Raw genomic sequence first — 19,354 nt, forward strand, 5'->3', positions numbered from 1 at the left:
ATCTTCTAGTTCTCTAGTAGTAGTACTCTCTGGGAAGGAGGAAATTTTCTGCTTTAATAATTCCAGCGTGTTCTGTTGACATTTAAGCATATGGAATTGGCAATTGAGAGTTCTAATGGCTAGGGTAGCTGAAGCATATACCCTTTTGCTCCATCAGTCCAAGACTCTGCTCTCCTTGTCAGGGAGTATTGGGTTTTTGGAGGAACTGGCCCTAGAACTCCAGGGTCCCCGAGTGATGGGTCGGCTGCAGGGTTCTTGAATAAATACTTATGGGTATCTGGCATCCTATAATAGCTATCAGGCTTTCTGGGTGCAGGAGGTAGGGCATCAGGTTCAGTCTCAGGTGACCTGCAGCTCAGACTCCAGGAAGACATCCTCCACCACATCCAGAACGGGAGGGATGTCTAAGGGTTTGTGCTGTGGTAAGTCCAGGAACTCGCAATCTCTTCTTCATTGGGGATAGTCCTGGGCTTCCCAAAGGAAATGCTCTCTGAGGGTATTTAAGGTCTCCCCAAATGAGAAGTCCTCAGGAGGGGATGCAGAAGGAATGGATTCCTCAGCATCTGAATCCTCAAAGGTTGTCAGAGGCTGCTGTTCAATGTCCGAGTCCAGAAATTCTGAGTGCTCAGACTCTGGTTCCAAAAGCACCTCTGAAGAAAGGTCCCTTTTTATTTTGGCTGGAGTAGCCTGAGCAGACTGCTTTCCTCTGATGAAAGTGACTAAATCCTCGGCCATCCTAAGTAATTGCTGTGACTGAGCAGGTTGGGTGGGAGGAAGTGGGTGACTGAGCATCGAGGAATGAGTTTTCCTAGGAGTGGTTTTGCTTTTAGGCCTCAGTGATTCAATGGGCCTGGGTGCGGTTTTGGCTGGTGGAATGGCTGTTGATCTTTGTCTGGCATTGGTCATCCGAAACGTCTCCTCAGAAGCCGGTGCCTGCAAAGCAGCTCCAGACCCAATCGCGGGGCTAATGACTGACATTTCAAAAGGAGAAGCCTGATCCGGCAGCATACCGGACTCCAAAAGGGTCTCGGTAAAGCCCTGCAGTGGCTGTACAGCTGTCATCAGGGGCTGCGTAGGCATCTCACCGAGTTCCGCTGTGCTAGTAGACGGTAGGCTGGCTGACTTCAGGGTTGTGTCATCTGCAGGCCTAACCTTCTGTGGTCTCTTTCCTTCTCTTTTTAGGAATTTCCACCATAGACTGACCAAAGGATGCCATTTCACACTGGTTAACTACTCTCCCTGAAATGCCTGGCTACAAATTCAGCTCTTCTACAGATGGTCCTAGCGTTACATAAAGCACAGAACTGACATCCAGGGACGTCGTGGTCTGGGCCTAAACAAGTCACACACAGATTTTGGAAGTCTCTGTGTGGTATTTGTTTTCCACAGCGGAGACTGTTATTTACTTTTTCAGGCATCGGTTAAGTGCAAGAAAAAGATCTCCAATGGGGCACTTAGCTTTAGTAGTTTTTCTTCCTCACTCTGGCAACGGCCGTCCGACGCACTCACAAACTGCTTCTGCTTTGGGTTCCACGGCAAGAAAGACGGATGTAATGGTGTCGGCTGCCTCCCTTTACAGCCCTGACAACCTGACGTCAGTCTCAGGTGACCTGCAGCTGATGCAGGAGGAATATTCTTTACTCTGGTATGCGGGCCGGCCGAGGGCTACCCAGCAGGGATAACCCACAAGTGATGACTGCAACAATGAAACATAAAGAACATCAAGCACATCTCTGATGTGTTCAAAGAGGATGATGTGCTGGAGTTCATCCACATGCAGATTACCACAGACAACATCCTCTACCATATCCTAGCCATCAATACGTCACCCTCCATGTCCCAAGAAGCTAAGAATGCATACTTGGACCTACTGGAGACACAAATACCATCATACCTAACACCCTACTCATAGGAGACTTTAATTCCCCTCTATAGACTGAGAATCCTATATGGCCCCAAATCTAAAGGCACAGAGCTTCCCAAATAGTGAATATGTCCACTAGAGGCGCGACTATACTGGACTTCATGATTACAAATATGGGAGAACACTGAACCCCCCCCACACACACATACACACACACACACACACACACACACACACACACACACACACACACACACACACACACACACACACACAGACACACACACACACACGTCTCATCCTACTTGATAAGGTCTGACCATAAAGCTGTCTCCTTCAAAATCAAAATCAACTCTGTAATCCCATTAAAAACAGTAAAAGGACTATTTCAGGGCAAATTACCCTTTATTAAGTGATGGTTTGTCAAAATTCAAAGCCCCCAAAACCAGAGAACACAGCCGGCTATGCTGAATTGCTCTCAGAAACTCTGTACAATCATGTCAATGGCTGTATAGAGGCTGTTACACCTAACAGAAAGAAGCCCAGTACTAGCACCAGAAATAGATTATTACATTACAGCATCAGAAACATAAAAAGATAGAACGTGGTTACTCAGGTTTTACGGCTGGTAATACCTTTGTCTGGACACGGAGGACTGTATCTGCTATAGTCTGGATATTGATAAGGGGATCTCGCCCGATTTGAAAACCTGTAGTGAGGAGTCTGCTGAGACATAGAAGACAACTACATATGTTGATAATTCTGCTCTGCCAATTAGCAGCTCAACAGAAAATGATCAGCTGAATGCTGACCCATTTCCAGATGTTCGTAGGAAGGTACCTATAGTTACCGCTTCCTCCTCTGTACCGTTTTTATCCCAATTTACCTGTATTTTTGAGGAACCCAGTTATTTCCAGGCCAGGGCAGTCTCAAGAGTTGAGGAAAGATGAGATGCAAGCTTTAGGTAGATAGAGTTCAACTAGCCAGGGGTGATACAGTGTGGAATCAAACCAAGGATCATTGATCTACAACATTTTGTCTGTTTCTTTGACTAACGATCAAGTCTCTCTTTTAGTAAAAATAGGAAACAGGTGGCAAGCTGGTGAACTGTGCTAAGCAGAAATGGAGGAGTCCAAAATAAGTACCAAATACTTTTATTCACACATTAAGCGCTTCTGTCCTCTTTATATAGGATTTCATCAGAATAAAAGTTTACTTCCTGATGCGCAACTTAAATAATATCATTAACAACAATTGTTGTTCCTTCATTACATTAAAACTCTTAAAGAAACAGTGCATTCCATACCACATAAGACAATTAAAACCACAAATAATATTACATCTATAAAATAATCACAATACAAAATGTTAAAAGTGTTACAAATAAGCACAAACATTTACGATCAACATTGAAAAAAGGGGGAAAAAGAAGGACTCAGAGTATTTAATCCTACAAAATAAACATATATTCCTGGCAGAATTTTATCTATGAAGTTTCAAAGGCTTCATTTTTATTTGTATTTTTTCAAATTCCAAATAAAAAAGTTTTTAACATTCACTTTTAATATCCAACATTGATCGTAAATGTTTATGTGTGCTTACTTATAACTTTATTTAATGGATGTAAAATTATTACAGACACGTTGGGAGAACAAATGCTTGTGACTTAAGAAATTATTTTGATCTGAGATATAAAAAACAAATTGCTTAGACATAGTAAGTTCTTACTATGTTTGATGCTACTGGCTGCCAAAAAAACAATTACTTGGATTAATGCTAATGAAAATCTATTCCCAAAGTAAATGGAGTTATGCATACTGTAAAGGAGATAAAAAATGAAGGTAGGATTTTTAAAAAGGGGGAAAGAGCAAATTTCATAGAAACAAATTAAATTTGTGGGAACAATACATGTGGCATAATGTTCAGGATAAATGATGGGGTTTAAGGGATGGCAGGAACTGAGCAACTTAAGTAAAGTTGGAGTGAATGAAAACTAGTAAAAACTGTTAAAAAGAAAACGTACACCATATGACAATTATACTGGAAACATATTACTGCTTGTTTTTTTTTTCTATTAATGCATGAAATCCTGTTGCAGATTAAAATGTGATGATGTAATAACAATGTTATACTGGTGCAAAATAAGAAAGACAAACATTAGAAACAAATAATGGATGAGCAAGAAGAAAGTACAGGATATAGCAAGCAAAAGTACTCATGCTTGTAAAACAGAGGTACAGGTAAGCAAGGATATGATTTCTACAGTGAAAAAAAATATTCTCATACTACAAAGATGAAAGAAAATATGAAGAATCACTTATTCTGCTATTTAAGTCCTTATAAGTCCAATATTGTTATGCTGAAGAAAGTCAGGCAAAGCACAGATGAGTTTTCAAGTATCCAAAGAGAATGGGGGAGGTGGTCAGTATTTCGAGTTATGGGGAAGGATAGGCATTTTGTTATTACTGTGCAACTTGTTAATCTGGAATAGAACTTAGGGAGAATTAAAAAAACTGTGTGAAAGTAGGTTTGAAGTGCTTGAGGTAGAGACCAAAGAAAGTGAATAAGTCAAGGACTGGTTCTTAGGGGAGGGGTAAGTGTTGCAAGAATGGGGGAGTAAATAACAACTATGAAGCTGCAACCACAAAGAAGGATGAATATTCTGACAAATGAAACTGAAAGAGCTTTTGAACAGAAATGCAAGAAAGGTCTGTGTGCAGCATAACACAAAGATGCAGCATTTTCTTAGAGAGAGGAAAAGGAACTAGTAAGTAATGCAGGTCTTCTTTTATTTCAAATCTTTTTTATTAGTTTTTAACATATTTACAATATATACCTATAACCAAACTTCAAAATTGGTTTTCATTATATTTAAGTAGTAATGTTTCTAATCTGTCCCAACAGGAAGATTTTATAACACAATTTTTAGATCTTAACTTTCTGACTGCTTTTTCATTATTACATAGAATAGTGGCTAATTCTACAAAAACACTGAATAATGAAATTGATTTCCAATAATTATTTTTATAGCAACTATCAGACCCCAGAACATACAATACTGATTACTACTTAGAAGTTATTAGAGCATTTACCAAAATTGTTGCTCTTGTAAGTTCACATTTATCTTTCTATATTGCCTTAAAAAATACTTATACCCTTCCAATACTTATCAACTTTACCACAACCCACAAATACATGGACCCAATCTGCTTTGGTTATTTTACCAAATCTCTAGCATTTTAAACTTCTGATTTACTAAACTGTGATATTTGGAATGATGTAATAAAACTCATATGAATACAATTTTTCAATATGAACTTGACAATGACAAACCTATAGATTTTAATATCAAAATACTGTTTTTTCCACTGGATAGAGCTTATGCTTCTATTGGTTCATTATAAAATTCCAAAATCTATTGTCAAGGTTATTTTTATTGTTAATTATAAATTTATAAGATTTTGACATATGCCTTTAAATATAAAATTCTCTTGAATAATAGATATTAAGTATTCAAAAAATGTTAGGAAGATTATGTTTTTCATTATCGTTCATATAACACAACTGACCTTTACATTTTTCAAGTACACGTTAATCTATGTGTATTATCCATACTATATTTCTCATCACTTGTTCTAATGTTAACAAAGAACCTCTACACAATCATACCAGACTGTTATATTTTTATTTTTAAGAAGTAACATGTTATTAAGGTTTTGATTTTCTATGAATCCTGGTGTACATGCAATTGGAAATAATATAAACTTTTGTTTTTTTAACTGTGAGACTTAAATAGTTTCTAAAAAGGTTCAACATATTCATCCTATAAATTGAATCCAATTTTTACTTTTATATTCCACTCTATAATTTTTTAATAACCATAAGAATTTATCATTATATTTAAGTATATTACTTCTCTTAGTCAAACTCTCTCAATTAAACCTATCCTCCAACACAATCTCCTGGTTCTCTAGTTACCTCAGCAATCATTTCCAATCTGTCAAATGGAACTCCGCAACCTCCCCAGAACCCCCTATACAGATGGGAGTACCCAAAGGGTACATTTTAGGACCAATGCTATTTAATATTTTTATTAATCAATTATCTACCTCAACCCTACACTCATCAGTAGTGCAGTATGCAGATGACTCAACTGTCATCTCCATAGCTGATAGCCTTCCCGAGCTCCACACTGTAATGCAGGACTCCTTGTCCATTGAAAACTGGCTCAACCAAAACCATCTTATCTTAAATCCAAAGAAGACCAAACTCTTACTCTTTGTACCAAAAACAATGGCCCACCTAAAACCATCCTTTTCCATCATCTCCCACAATAACACACCCATCTCAGTGGAAAGCCACACCAAACTCCTAGGGGACATTATTGATGATCAGCTAAAATTTGACCTGCATGTTCTAAGTAACAAAGAAAACCCATGAAAAACTTAATCTCCTTTACAGAAACAAAACATTTCTCTCTAGTACCGCTAAAATTGCTCTATCACACACCTACCTATTGCTAACCCTTCTCTATGTCTCTCAAATACTCACCAATTTGCAGACCTCACTTATTTCTAAACTAGAATCCACTTATAACAAAGTAGTTACATTTGCTGCCAAACTACCATACTCCTCTCATCACGACTTAGTACTCAAAAAACTGAAATGGTTAGAATTCCTCTATAGCCTACTCCTCCCTCAGGTTAACATAATTCATTCCATTCTATACCAGCCAACTTTCTGCACCAGTATTGTATCCATCATCTCCTCCTACACGACAGCTACAATACTCCGGAACTCTGACTAACATCCCAAAAGAAACATCAAGAAAAACCTTTATAGCTGCTACCCAACTGAAAACTAGAACAAACTACCACTTGATATCCGAAACATTAGACCAAAACTCCAATTCAAAAAAGCAGTCAAAAATCACTTAAGCAAAAAAAAACTATGTCAGTGTAATCCCCCCCCCCCCCGAATGACCAAACTCTCTAGGCCACCGGTCTATCACCCTTCTCCTCTGCCCCTAACCTCTCTCTTACAAACCTTTTCATACTACCACCTCTTCTCCCACTCTCAGCCAGATTAATCTTTATTGACATACAGACTTTAACAGTAGAATAACTAAGCTTAGAAACCCATTCTCACCCACCTTTTACTACACAATATCCACTAGCCCTTGTCCTGTAAAACATATCTGAATGATTTCTTTATACTGCTGCAGTGTACCTTAATAACTGCCGATATGTACTAATTACCATTCATGTCAACCTGCTTTTTGTATATATATATATATATATATATATATATATCTATATATATATATATATATATATATATATATATATATATATATATACATACACACTTACATTTGTATATACTGCATGTATCAATGTATCTTTGGTGCACTTGTTTTAACTGTGGAGTTTTTCAACCTGGGTCTCCACTGAAAAAGGGCGCTGTCCCAGGTGGACCAACCCGGTCAACAAATGTCAAATAAATAAATCATGATGTCATCTTTAAATAAATCATTATATGTATATGATGTTTTATTATTTATTTGTATAAACTCTTCCATTTACTTGTATGATGTGGCCTTAACCAAAGTGTAATCATATTTAGAATTGTGACTAAGGAATAGGCTTCTAAATCTGAAAAAACTTCTCTCTCCATGTTCTTAAATGATTTTATATGCGATTCTTGATTTTATTGTTTACCACAAAACAAAATTAACAATTTTTTCTAACTTTTTTTAGCTTCCTATCTGGAAACATGGCAGTTGATTGTAATATATATAACATTTTAGGTAAAACAACCATTTTATCAGCATCAATGCTTCTTCAAATGTAAAGAAATATGTATTCCACTGTTGAAGTAAAGAATTTATTTAATCAAAAATACTGATAAAGTTAGAAGTAATAATTAGATTAGTGTCTGAGTAAATATTTATTGCTAAGTAGTTAATACTTTTATCCTATCAAAATTATATTTTTAATATTTTCATCTACTGTTTTATTAATTAAAATAACTTCATATTTATTATGGTTAAAATGCATTGAAGAAATTTAAACCAATCTAATTCCTTATTAGTTTTAGGAATAGACTTGTTAATATCACCTACTGATAATAACGTCATAAGCAAATAATTGTACTTTAGATTGAAAATCTCTGTCAAGCCCAAAACCAACTATATTTTTGTTATATATAATACTATTAACAACTTATTCTGTTATTAAGGCAAACAACAGAAAGGATAACAGAGGAAATCCTTGTCTTGTACCTATAATGAGTTTAATTTCCTCTGAAATAAACAAAGCTATTTTTTACAAATGCTCTAGAACCTATGTAAAGATTTTTAATTAAATCTATAAAACTTTCTGGAAATCTATATGCTATTAATGTTCTAAATGAAAATTTCCAATCGACTAAATCAAAAGCTTTTTCATTATCTAAACTAATTCACAGTCATTTCTTTTTCCAATTGTTAGCAAGATCTACTACTGTGATTACTCTTCTAATATTATCAAATGTTAGTCTGTTTCTAATAAAGCCGGAGTTATCTTTAAGCATATCTATAATTTCTCTCAATCTATTAGATAATATTGTTGTAAAAATTTTACAGCCAACATTTAATAATAAAATGTCCCTACAAGAGTTAACTAACTCTATTGTTTCCTTGGTTAATAATTTGAGAAAATATGGTATATTTACATGACAGAGGGATTATTTTATGGTTTTGTATTAGTTCAAAAGCATCTCACAACAATGAAATTATTTTATTTGATAATAACTTATATATTTCGGTAGATACTCCATCTAATCCTGGAGCTTTTCCAGTCTTATTTCTTTTTATTAACTTTTCAATCTCTTTTACAGACATGCTTCAATATTTTCTCTACAAGTTCTTCTTTTAACTTTATGCTTACATTCTTCTTTAAATATACATTTAGTAAATTATCAGTTATATTAGCATTATCACTACTTATTTTCCCATAAAATTCTTTAAAAAAAATTAGTATTTTTCCTATATCAGTTGTATGTTTTGTCACTGGATTTATTACACTATTTATTTGAGCTCTTTTATTCATTAATTTGCTTCTATTAGCTAATATATGTAGCTTTTTAGTGACATTGCATATTTCTGTATCTTGGCTTTTTCCAAAGCTATTTCAACTTTACGACACAGAATACCTTGAAATTGTGAAGATAACAATTGCATCACTTATTATCTTTCCTTTATTTTGCTGTTCCACTTTAGCTTTATAAAGTTCTTTTGAATATCAACTGTTTGTCTCATTCCTTAATTTTATTACAAGACCATTTTCCCATTTTTCTCTAATGTGATAAGTTCCACAGAATTACTTGATTAACTTATCTATCATTAAACAAGAGGAAATCATCAATTTTCTCTAAAAGGTATTTTTTTAATTATTTTAATTATGTCATATATACAGGGAACATATTTATCAACTGAAATTTTCTATGTTCCATTTTTAAAATCTCCGCATCTACTGCAGTAAGATCTGATAGCTGACAAGCTATATTTTCAAAACCATCTACTCTATCACTAATATCGAAATATATATATATATATATATATATATATATATATATATATATATATACACACACACACACACACACACACACACACAGTATGAATTTGTGTTCCATATCCATATGAATAATAATTATAAGAAAGGGAATTGTTTCCTGTAGATAAAGCTAATTTTTTACATTGTTATTGTAATTTTCTGTAGATAGAGCTAAATCTTGTATGCTATGATTGATTCTCCACTTATTTAACACCTTAGCTAAAGCTGGAATTTCAATATTTTTCTTACAACTAGTATATTTCTTCTGTGATACAATTAAAATCCCCCACCATAAGACTGCTCTTCCAAATACTTTGCAAAATTTCAAGATAATCCCTAGCCATATTTACACTCAATGCTGGTATCCAATAAAAGTCAGACAATGTATATTATATTGAATAATTACAGCTAAAATCATGCCTTTGCGGTCTTTAAATGTATTAAGGCTCTGTCATAACTTGTTTTTTTAATCCCCCATAAAATAGCCATTCCTCTTTTTTTTAATCAAATCAAGAAGAAACAAGAATTTTGCAACCTAAACTATTCGGCAGATGTACATCCTTCTCTACTTTGTGTGTTTCCTGTAGCTATACAATATCAGCTTTATTTTAAATAGTTTCATGGTGCCCTCCTTTATTGACACTATTTAATCCATTTATATTAACAGTTAATAATTTTAAATTGCTCATATTTTAATTTCAAGATTTTGATACCTTGAACAAATTGAAAGATGTTACGATTATCTACACTTAGTAATGAAAACCAGTTTACCATCAAAATTACAAGTGAAGGTTTGACGACCATGGGATGTTGAATTATGGTTGGCTGAATCCCGTGTTGCTGAACCTTCATGTGTGCAAGTCCCGGTTTAGCGAATGCACTGTGCATTCGTACACGTGGCTATTCTTGCAGTACAATGGGGATCGGGAAATTTACCCTATTCACCACTGTAGTGCGATCCTGGAGTTGGAATATATAATTTGCAGGGGGTGTGGGGGTGGTTGCAATCTCCCATGGGGGTGTAAGGGGGCTTGCCACCCTGCAAAAACATGTAGCTCAGTGTTGCGCAGTATGTTCGTACTGCTGACAACTAGAACTTACATTACTGGTTTGAAAGGTATAGGGGAAATAGTATGTTGAATAATGTCAAATTCAAATAATCAGCATGATGTTCGACAAACTGACCAAGACAGAGTTCCGTGTTGCGGGTCGATGCAATGAAAGTTTTTTTGTTTTGTCCGTTGCAATTCTGACAGTAAACCATGAAAACCATGTCACATTAATTAATAAATAAATGTCTTTATTTATTATACATGTTGAATCTTTCCTTCCAAAACACAAAAACAATATATTTACAAATTATTACTACCATTCTAGTATGTAACCAAATCATATTTACAACCCTATTATCTATGGATATTAAATTCTTAAGTACCTAAACCTATAGACAGATTACCTCAACTGCAACTTCTCATATCAATTCAAATTTTATCCTAATCTACTGTAACTAGTATATGTTTTGACAGACAATTAATTACAATGACTACAAATAATCAAAATAAATTAGAAATACAAGGTTTATCATTCAACTTAGCTTAACAATTTATTTTTACATACATTAATTACTATCCCTAGTCTGACAGCAAATAAAAACCTTACTTTTCTTTGCAAATATTTTATCAACTCCCTTATTTCCTTTCCTTTTTTTTCACCCTTTCTTTCTTCTAGATTTTCCCCATTTACTTTTCGTTTTTACATAATTTATTTCCATTTCACTGAGATATTTTATTTCTAATTACCTATTTTGTACACACACACACACACACACACATATATATATATATACATATATATATATATATATATATATATATATATATATATATATATCAGGCATGTACATAAATTACTTAGGTTATACATTTACCGATTTCAACTTTTATACATAATTGAACATTTCTTAATTATTACTTATTATAATAAAGTAATTACATATACCACTTTCAAAAGTCTATACTTTAATCTTCCTGCTTTCTTCTTCACTATGCAGCTTGCTTCCATTTGTGGTTCTTACAAAAATGGATCTTACAAAGATAACTATAATCGCTTCTTTTCCAGCTTGTGTAACCAAATGCCTGCACCTATAACACAGGTTTATATCTTCCTTTTCTCTTACATCTTCTCTTGCACGTATATATTTTACTTTCATATCATCAGTGGATCAGTCTTTTAATTTCCATTACATATATATATATATATATATATATATATACATATACACACACACATATAACGCCACCAGTGCAAAAGTATAAACGACTATTTAAAAACTTAGAAACTTTTCTTGTTTTGGCAGGATCATACATGCTAGGCTATTCCCAGTGTTTTGGTCAGTCTTTTATTCATTTAAATCACATTTTGAGTGCTTTCATTCACTGTAAAGTTTTCAGTCGAACTTCATCAGAAAATAACATAAAATGAACCTAGGCTTATTATTTAAATGGTGTGGTGAGCAGGGGATGGGGTTAAGGAGTCCCCTAATCCATGAACCTAGGCTTACTGTTTAACTGGTGTGACGAGCAGAGGATGGGTTAGGGAGTTACCTAATCCATTTAAGGACACTGTAAATGCTCAGGTTTTCATTTAGCCCTGGGAGTGTGTCTGCTCGCAACTGTATCTGCCATTTTAACTCTAACAGTAGGTTGTCTGTGTTCAAAAGGGGGTCGTAATCCCTAGGGGATCTGTGACTTTTTCAATTCCTGCAAAGTGGAATATATATGTACTTGTGTGTACGTGTACATATACATACACACACATATATGTATATGTACATGCATATTTAAACAAAAAGATATGCAGCCTAACATATATATATATATATATATATATATATATATATATATATATATAGATATACACACACAAACACACTATATGCATATGCAAAGATACAAACTAAAGCAAATGTATGCAAGCACACATATATATCCTTGCATATAAGCCCATACATATAACCAACTCATATCTATAACCTTTACATTCTCCTACCAGTCTAATCAGACAATAAGCAGAAGACTAACCATGCTTCTATTATCCTGTAACCAAAAACACCCTGGGTATCAGACTGCTGTTGACCGTCTTCTTTTCTAGTGACCTTTCTGTGAAAGTTCATGACACTCCTCATATACTTTTAAGATTACAAGCAAATATATTAATCCCCAGTCTTCTAAATTAACTAATTATTTTTAAATTTTCAGTTCAGATCTTTTTGTGAAAATCTCCTAATCTCACCACTAATGCATGTTATCTTCACATTTCCTCAATCATAGAAAACTTAGAAGTGACACACATATTTTTGTTGATCATTCAAATGTGAAGTGCCATAATTACTTTATGGGTATACAAATATATACGTATGTCTATATACACAGGCACACTCATATTTACACACACATCCATACACTCCCACATCTCTGCATTTACATGGGTAAAGTTCCGATTGTTCAATATCATTTCAATTGATAAAAGTACTTCTATGCTTACCCACTCAAAACCCTTTAAAAATTATAAAACAAGCAATCAAACATGTTTACTTTAATTTTCAAGTCAGTAATACTCCTTCTTTGCTCTCATCCTTAAAGAATCTGTCCCATCAATTTAGTTTCTACCCTTCTCTTATCACCTCGGAGTTTGTGAGTTGTCAAATGTTGTTACTTTAAAAACACCTGTGTAATTTTTTCTCTTATAATTACTCCCTAGACTATGTATAAAAACTTCTATAATAATTTGTGTCTTTGGAAAATATTACGTGTCATCTAATGTAAACCAAATCTTGTGATCTCCTCTAGTCTACATAAAACTAATAACCAATTCATCAGCACAATTAAAATTCATCCTTCTGACCTTATATATTATGTCTAAAGCCCTAACTTACCTACCAAAAGTTGCCATATAAAAAACTAAAGTAGCAACATCTTGTATTTCATTATGATAAGAGTATTAATGTGTTTGAAATCAGAGAGAGAGAAAAAAAAACAATCTATACGCCATTGTACACATTGCACATAGACATCACGAAATCAAACTGCACATCATCTCGCTGAACAGCACAATGATATAACACTGTGGGCGATCGTACCAGCAACAACACTTACTGAAATGAAATCAAGATAAAGAACAACGGCACACTGAACACTCCAATAATAACATTTATTCAATAGTAACACCAATTAATACATACAGGTGCTATCACAGTTCTGCCTTATTGTTCCCCTCCCCATTACACCCAAGTCTGCGTTCTCCCATCTCTCTCAACAAAGATCAGCAAAACCACTACAAATCTAAACCACATCTAATCGTGTCTCCATCAAATCATACCAACAAGCACTTGAGATGTGAAAAACACAGGAAAAGTCCAAATCACCCACAAAATGCTCAATGTCTTCCCCGTATTTGGCACCTGTCTTCAGCAACCAGCTTCCCACTACCATTCATCTCTCCTCATATAAACATTCTGGTATGAAATAAGCCAAATTGTTCCAGGAGTCCTGTCCCCACACAAGCTCACAATTTTATTTAAAAACAGGATTCAGATCATTTACTTAACCTCAAACACATTCCAAAGAGTAAGGTTATGGAATTAGAATGCTGAATTCCAAATCACCACTTTATAAACCAAATTAACAGTCCTTAAGTGTAACTCACCAGGTGAGATGACAGCACATTATTGCTTTATGTTGTAAATACTTTGAGAATATTTTGTCTCTTTACTTTAGTTATGTGATCTACTTATACCATTTTGCCTTCAACATTTATGAAGTACTTTCCTTTTGAAGACTTCATTGTTTCAGTTAATGTGCTTGGTTCTTTAAATCTAGATTATTCATTATTCCAATTCATTCTTTTGTACAGTGCTTCAGAAAAAAAGCATTTTAATGAGCTTGAAAAGTGAAGAGGCATTCAGAAAAATATGTAAAACATTCAGCTTAAGACAGCAATAAATAAGCCATGGCATTTGAAATTGTAGCATGTACTACTACACAAAATAAACCTTTTCTACAAAACAGCAACCTGTGGTGTGCATGAAGTATGCATGATGGCACCCTTAGCCACATGAAATATATAAATAACTATGGGTTTTAACAAATACTGGGATGCTGAAAAGTTCTAATGATAATGTTATACTTGAATGATGCAAAATTTGAAGAGGCAGTTTTTATTTTTATTTTTAATGGACGTCAGACTGGATTATGTTTGTGGGACAAATAACTGAGATAACAAGACAAAAAAGTGGTCTATCATGGTTACAATCTAAGCTTAGTTGCAAAACAGCACTGGTAACAGAAAGCACCTAGCTTAAAGGAAGAAACTTAATGCACAAAGCAGATAAGGGGCAGTACCCGGACACATCTGGGAGTTAAAAAACACCAAAAGGACTAATGTTAACTGTTGGCTACAAAAACAAAAGCCCATTGGTTGCTTCTTTAAAGGCCATGGAGAACTACCACATCTCAAAAGTGTTCTGGTATACTATTTGACACTTCTGGAAAGATTAGTGGAATACTGCACAGGCTACATTAAGCAAGGATAGTGCAATACTGACCTCAGCTGAAAGCTCTCAACAGGCAGTGGGAGGAGGTCTTTGGAAATGCCTTAACCAAATAAATATGTACTATTCACAGAAGGCAATCCTTTTGAATACTGTTAAGTCAGGATCAACCTTGGTTGCTGAAATTGCTGCAAACATCAAATGTTGTCACAGCAGCAAGGCAGGAGAGGCAGGTGAACTCCAGCAACAGATGGGAAAATCTTAAGACACCGTCACAATACTTAACATTGCTTCCTGATGCTACATGGGAAAATGAAAACTGTGTCTGTAGGCTGGCAGTGAAGTTTATGAGTCTGGTGAGCACCAGTGTTAAAAATAGAAGTCAAGATGTACGTTGTATCTACAGAGGGATCACAAACCTCAGTCTTCACAGGAAGGCCTGTGTCAAACTGATTTTTTTTTCTGAAAAGATAGTGTAGTGTAGTTAAACATTATATTCAGCAGTAGTAGTAATAATAGCAGTGGTAGTAACAGTAGTACTAGAATTAGTATTGGTAGTAGTTGTAGTAGTAGTATTGGTGGCAGTACCAGAAGCACTAGCATTAGTATTGGTAGCAGTTGTAGTAGTAGTAGTAACAGCAGTAATATTGGTGGTAGTAGTAGTAGTAGTGGCATTAGTATTGGTAGTAGTAGTAGTAGCATTAGTATTGGTAGAAGCAGCTGTAGTGGTAGAATTAGTATTGGTAGTAGTAACAGTAGTAGCAGTATTGGTGGTAGTAGTAGTAGCATTAGAATTGGAGATAGCTGAAGTAGCATTAGTACTGGTAGTAGCTGTAGTAATAATAATAGTAGTAGTATTGGAGGTGGTAGTAGCAGTAGTAGTAGTAGCATTAGTAGTGGCAGCAGTAGTAGCAATAGTACTGGTGGTGGTAGTAGTACAGATTCCACCCTGGCATGGAAAACAGATTATCTCTATGCCTTTAAACAAAGCCTAAAGACTCACTGGACTTTGGCAGTCTGGTTCCATAAATAAATAGCCAGTGTTTCTTGTTTAATGTATATTAATCTGGCAAACAAACACAAATATCAGGGACTTCTAAGATGGCTGCTCATTGAGTAACAGCTTAATTCTAGCTCTCCCAGTATGGAAACAGAAACTCAGCAGAGAAGGCCAGTAGTCCTTTGTGTTTTTGGGTAAATTTCAGTAACTGGCTAGAAAGTGCACTACCTGGATGCCAGGAAAAAATAAATACAGAGAACCTGAAAGAAAATCATCTACAAAAGGTGAGGAAAAAACACTAACTGGGAAACGTTCTACAGCTTTTCAGCAAAAAACAATGCAACATCCAGACATGACATCCACTAACCTAGAGGAAAGTATACGACAACTGCACAAAGACCTGGTTAAAATAAACAAAACATTAATGGAGTACATCAAAGCAAACAACAAAAGGTTGGAAAAAAATGAAATAAAGTTTAAATAGATATTCAGATGAGGTGCTCAAACTTCAAAACTCAGAGGTCGAAATGAAGAAAAGGCTCTCTGAATATGAGACTGCTCAAGAAGAGATGTTTCAAAAAATATTAGAATTAAGAGGACAGAGCATGCAGGGAAAACTTGAGATTTTCAGCTGTACCAGAGAAGCTGGAAGGAACAGACTGTTAATTTCATGAAAGCACAAATAAGCAAATGGACTGGTATTTAACAGGAGGAGTTGTTAGTTGAAAGGGCACATAGTGTGTGTATGCTCCAAACCTGGCTATGAGACAGCAACCTAGACCTTTAATAGTAAAGACACAATCCTACCAGCAGAAGGAGTTGATTCTGACAAAACCATACCAGAAGGACAAAGTACGAAAAGTGGGAGAGAGCAGAGTGATTGTGGAGAATGATTATTCATTGTACACCAGGCAAAAGAGGAGCAAATTTATTCCGCTATTTAGGCAATGTTGAGAAGTAAGCATAAGTTTCAAACTGCTGTACCCAGCTATCTTCAAAATATTTTTCCCTGGAGGAACAAAATCATTTCTGATGAACTGCATACTAAGGAGGAAATACAAAAGTATGTCCAACAAAAAGTGAGCTGTGAAACAGAAGGAGATGCTGCTTCTTAGTCTTCTGGTAAAAAAGACCATAGAGAGACTGTGCCAGTGAAACCTTTTCCAATGTTTCTATGGAAAATGCTGGAGAGAAGGAAGGGAGAACAAGAGTTGACTAAAAGAACTGAGAGTACACTGGAAATGAAGCAAAGACAGGATTTGGGAGATGGAGATGAACACAAATAAAACCACTAACTTGGAAACTGACAAAAGTGGGATTACAAAGTAATAATTATATTTGTGAAATATTAAAGAACAAGAAAATCTGAAAATATTGGACAATTTTGGACTTTATATAAAGCCTTCAAATAAACGTCCAAAACAACAAACACTACAAAACCAAAACAGTTTAATAACAACACTTAAAAAACAACTGGTAAGCGCTTTCACTTATATCGAACTTCATCACAATGGAAACAATTGCATTCCTTGATAACATTATAAGGTTGGCTAGGAGGATATATGAGGGATCAGAGGCAAAAATTAAAGTAGGTGGGGTCCTCTCTGATAATTTCTGCTTGAGCAGAGGAACCAGGCAGGGGTGTCCTCTTTCCCCTTTATTTGCATTATATTTAGAACCATTGGCAAAAAAAAAAAAATAAGGTACTCAGAGATTCAATTATATAACTGGCATGGTAGTTAAGAAAAGCCGACTCTGTTTACAGATGATATTATTTTATACCTGACAAAACCAGAAAGGTTCATTACAGTGCTGTGGAACATTCTGCGGCAGTTTAAAATCTTTTCGGGATACTAAATTTATGAAGTTAAAACAAAGGCAATAGTGGTAAATGTTGTACCTGTCCCACACACAAATTAGTTCAGCAATATTCATATTTATGGGGCCATGACAAAATTAAGTATTTAAGAGTATGGATTAAAAAGTAGTCCAGTGGAGCAGCTTAGGATATGTGGGAGGTGACTTAGCAACAGATAATAGAAAAACTGAGGAAATGGAAGCTCTGTTATATGGATGGTAAGATACAAGCAGTTAAAATGTTTTAGTCCCTTTAGTCTTATACACAGGTCAGGCACATTTTTATCAACCAGCGGAGAAGTGGTGGATAGCAATTAATAAATAGCTGAAGGATGTTATCTAGGAGATGAAGACGGCAAGAGTCTAGTGGGATAAGAGGATTCGTCCAACAGAACAAAGCAGATTGGGATTACCCAATTTGAAGGGGTATTTCACAGCAACACAGTTAAGGCTCCTATACAGAGCACAAGCAGAAAACTATAACTTAAAGTGGAAAGGGATGATGATGAAATGGATGGAAACTCAAGAAACAAAGAAAGACTGGGATTATGGTTGCAGACCTTTAAGGAGAATAACAATAATCATATATAATATTATATTCATAAACTAGCAGAAAGTATTCTAAGAACTAAGCCAACACGGGAATGGAAAAAGGAGATTCTGCTGATAGGGGTGACTGCAATTAGCAATACAGACAATAGGTAAGAGGGGACTGGAATTTATTGGAGAAAACTGGCAAAGGAACAAAGGTATTGAGAGCAAATAACTACAGAGGGCAAGGTAACAGAATGGGAAGATGCCAAGAATTTATCTGGACTGCAGGTTAGAGACTGCCTTCCTATCAAGGACAGAGATCAGAGTATAGGCAAAGAGAAAGAAATACACTGAAGAAGGCTTTGTTAAATATTAGCTGAAACCGGTCTGTTTTTCAAGAACCTCAATCAATAAATTTATTTTCAAGGTGCCTTGTATGCTGGTCCTGTTTTCTTTTTGCTAAAATGGACCCCACCAAGGCTGAATGTTCCCCCCCCATTATTTGTAATTTTCATGGATGGGCTATCCAAGTGAATTTGGGTAGAGATAGGTATTGTATGGAGGGTCAGAAATAGCATCCCTTCTTTTTTCATGCAAAGTCATCTTAATGACTGCAGATGACACTGATCTGCAGTGAGTTCAATTCACTTAATCAAAAATGAATCTATTTACCTAAATATGACTAAAATGAAACTTGTGCCTGCCAAATCCAATTAAATGGCAATTACTGTTATACAACTTATCTCACAGAACTAAGTCCAGGGAAATTCTCGAATATCAGGGTTTGACATCTTCATTTTGTAAGTATGATTTACTGATTTTCAATAAATGAAAATTAATAAAATGAAATTTAGTATAATAACTTTTAGTAAGGTAAAGGCTAACACTGCCAGGTTGCACCTGAGTGCTTCAAACTCAGAATGTAACAGCAGGGTTAAAAATCAGTATACCCA

General features: G+C 35.0%; 1 protein-coding gene across 1 annotated transcript in view; it reads right to left on the bottom strand.

The window, feature by feature from the left end:
- The window catches only part of PPIE (peptidylprolyl isomerase E), a 619,697-nt gene that overhangs the window by 480,068 nt on the left and 120,275 nt on the right, over positions 1-19,354 (bottom strand). The gene's annotated exons all lie outside the window — the stretch shown is intronic.

The sequence above is a fragment of the Protopterus annectens genome, chromosome 1.part2 (genome assembly GCF_019279795.1).
Source record: "Protopterus annectens isolate FY-2018-M chromosome 1.part2, PAN1.0, whole genome shotgun sequence".
In the NCBI taxonomy this organism is placed as follows: Eukaryota; Metazoa; Chordata; order Ceratodontiformes; family Protopteridae; genus Protopterus; species Protopterus annectens.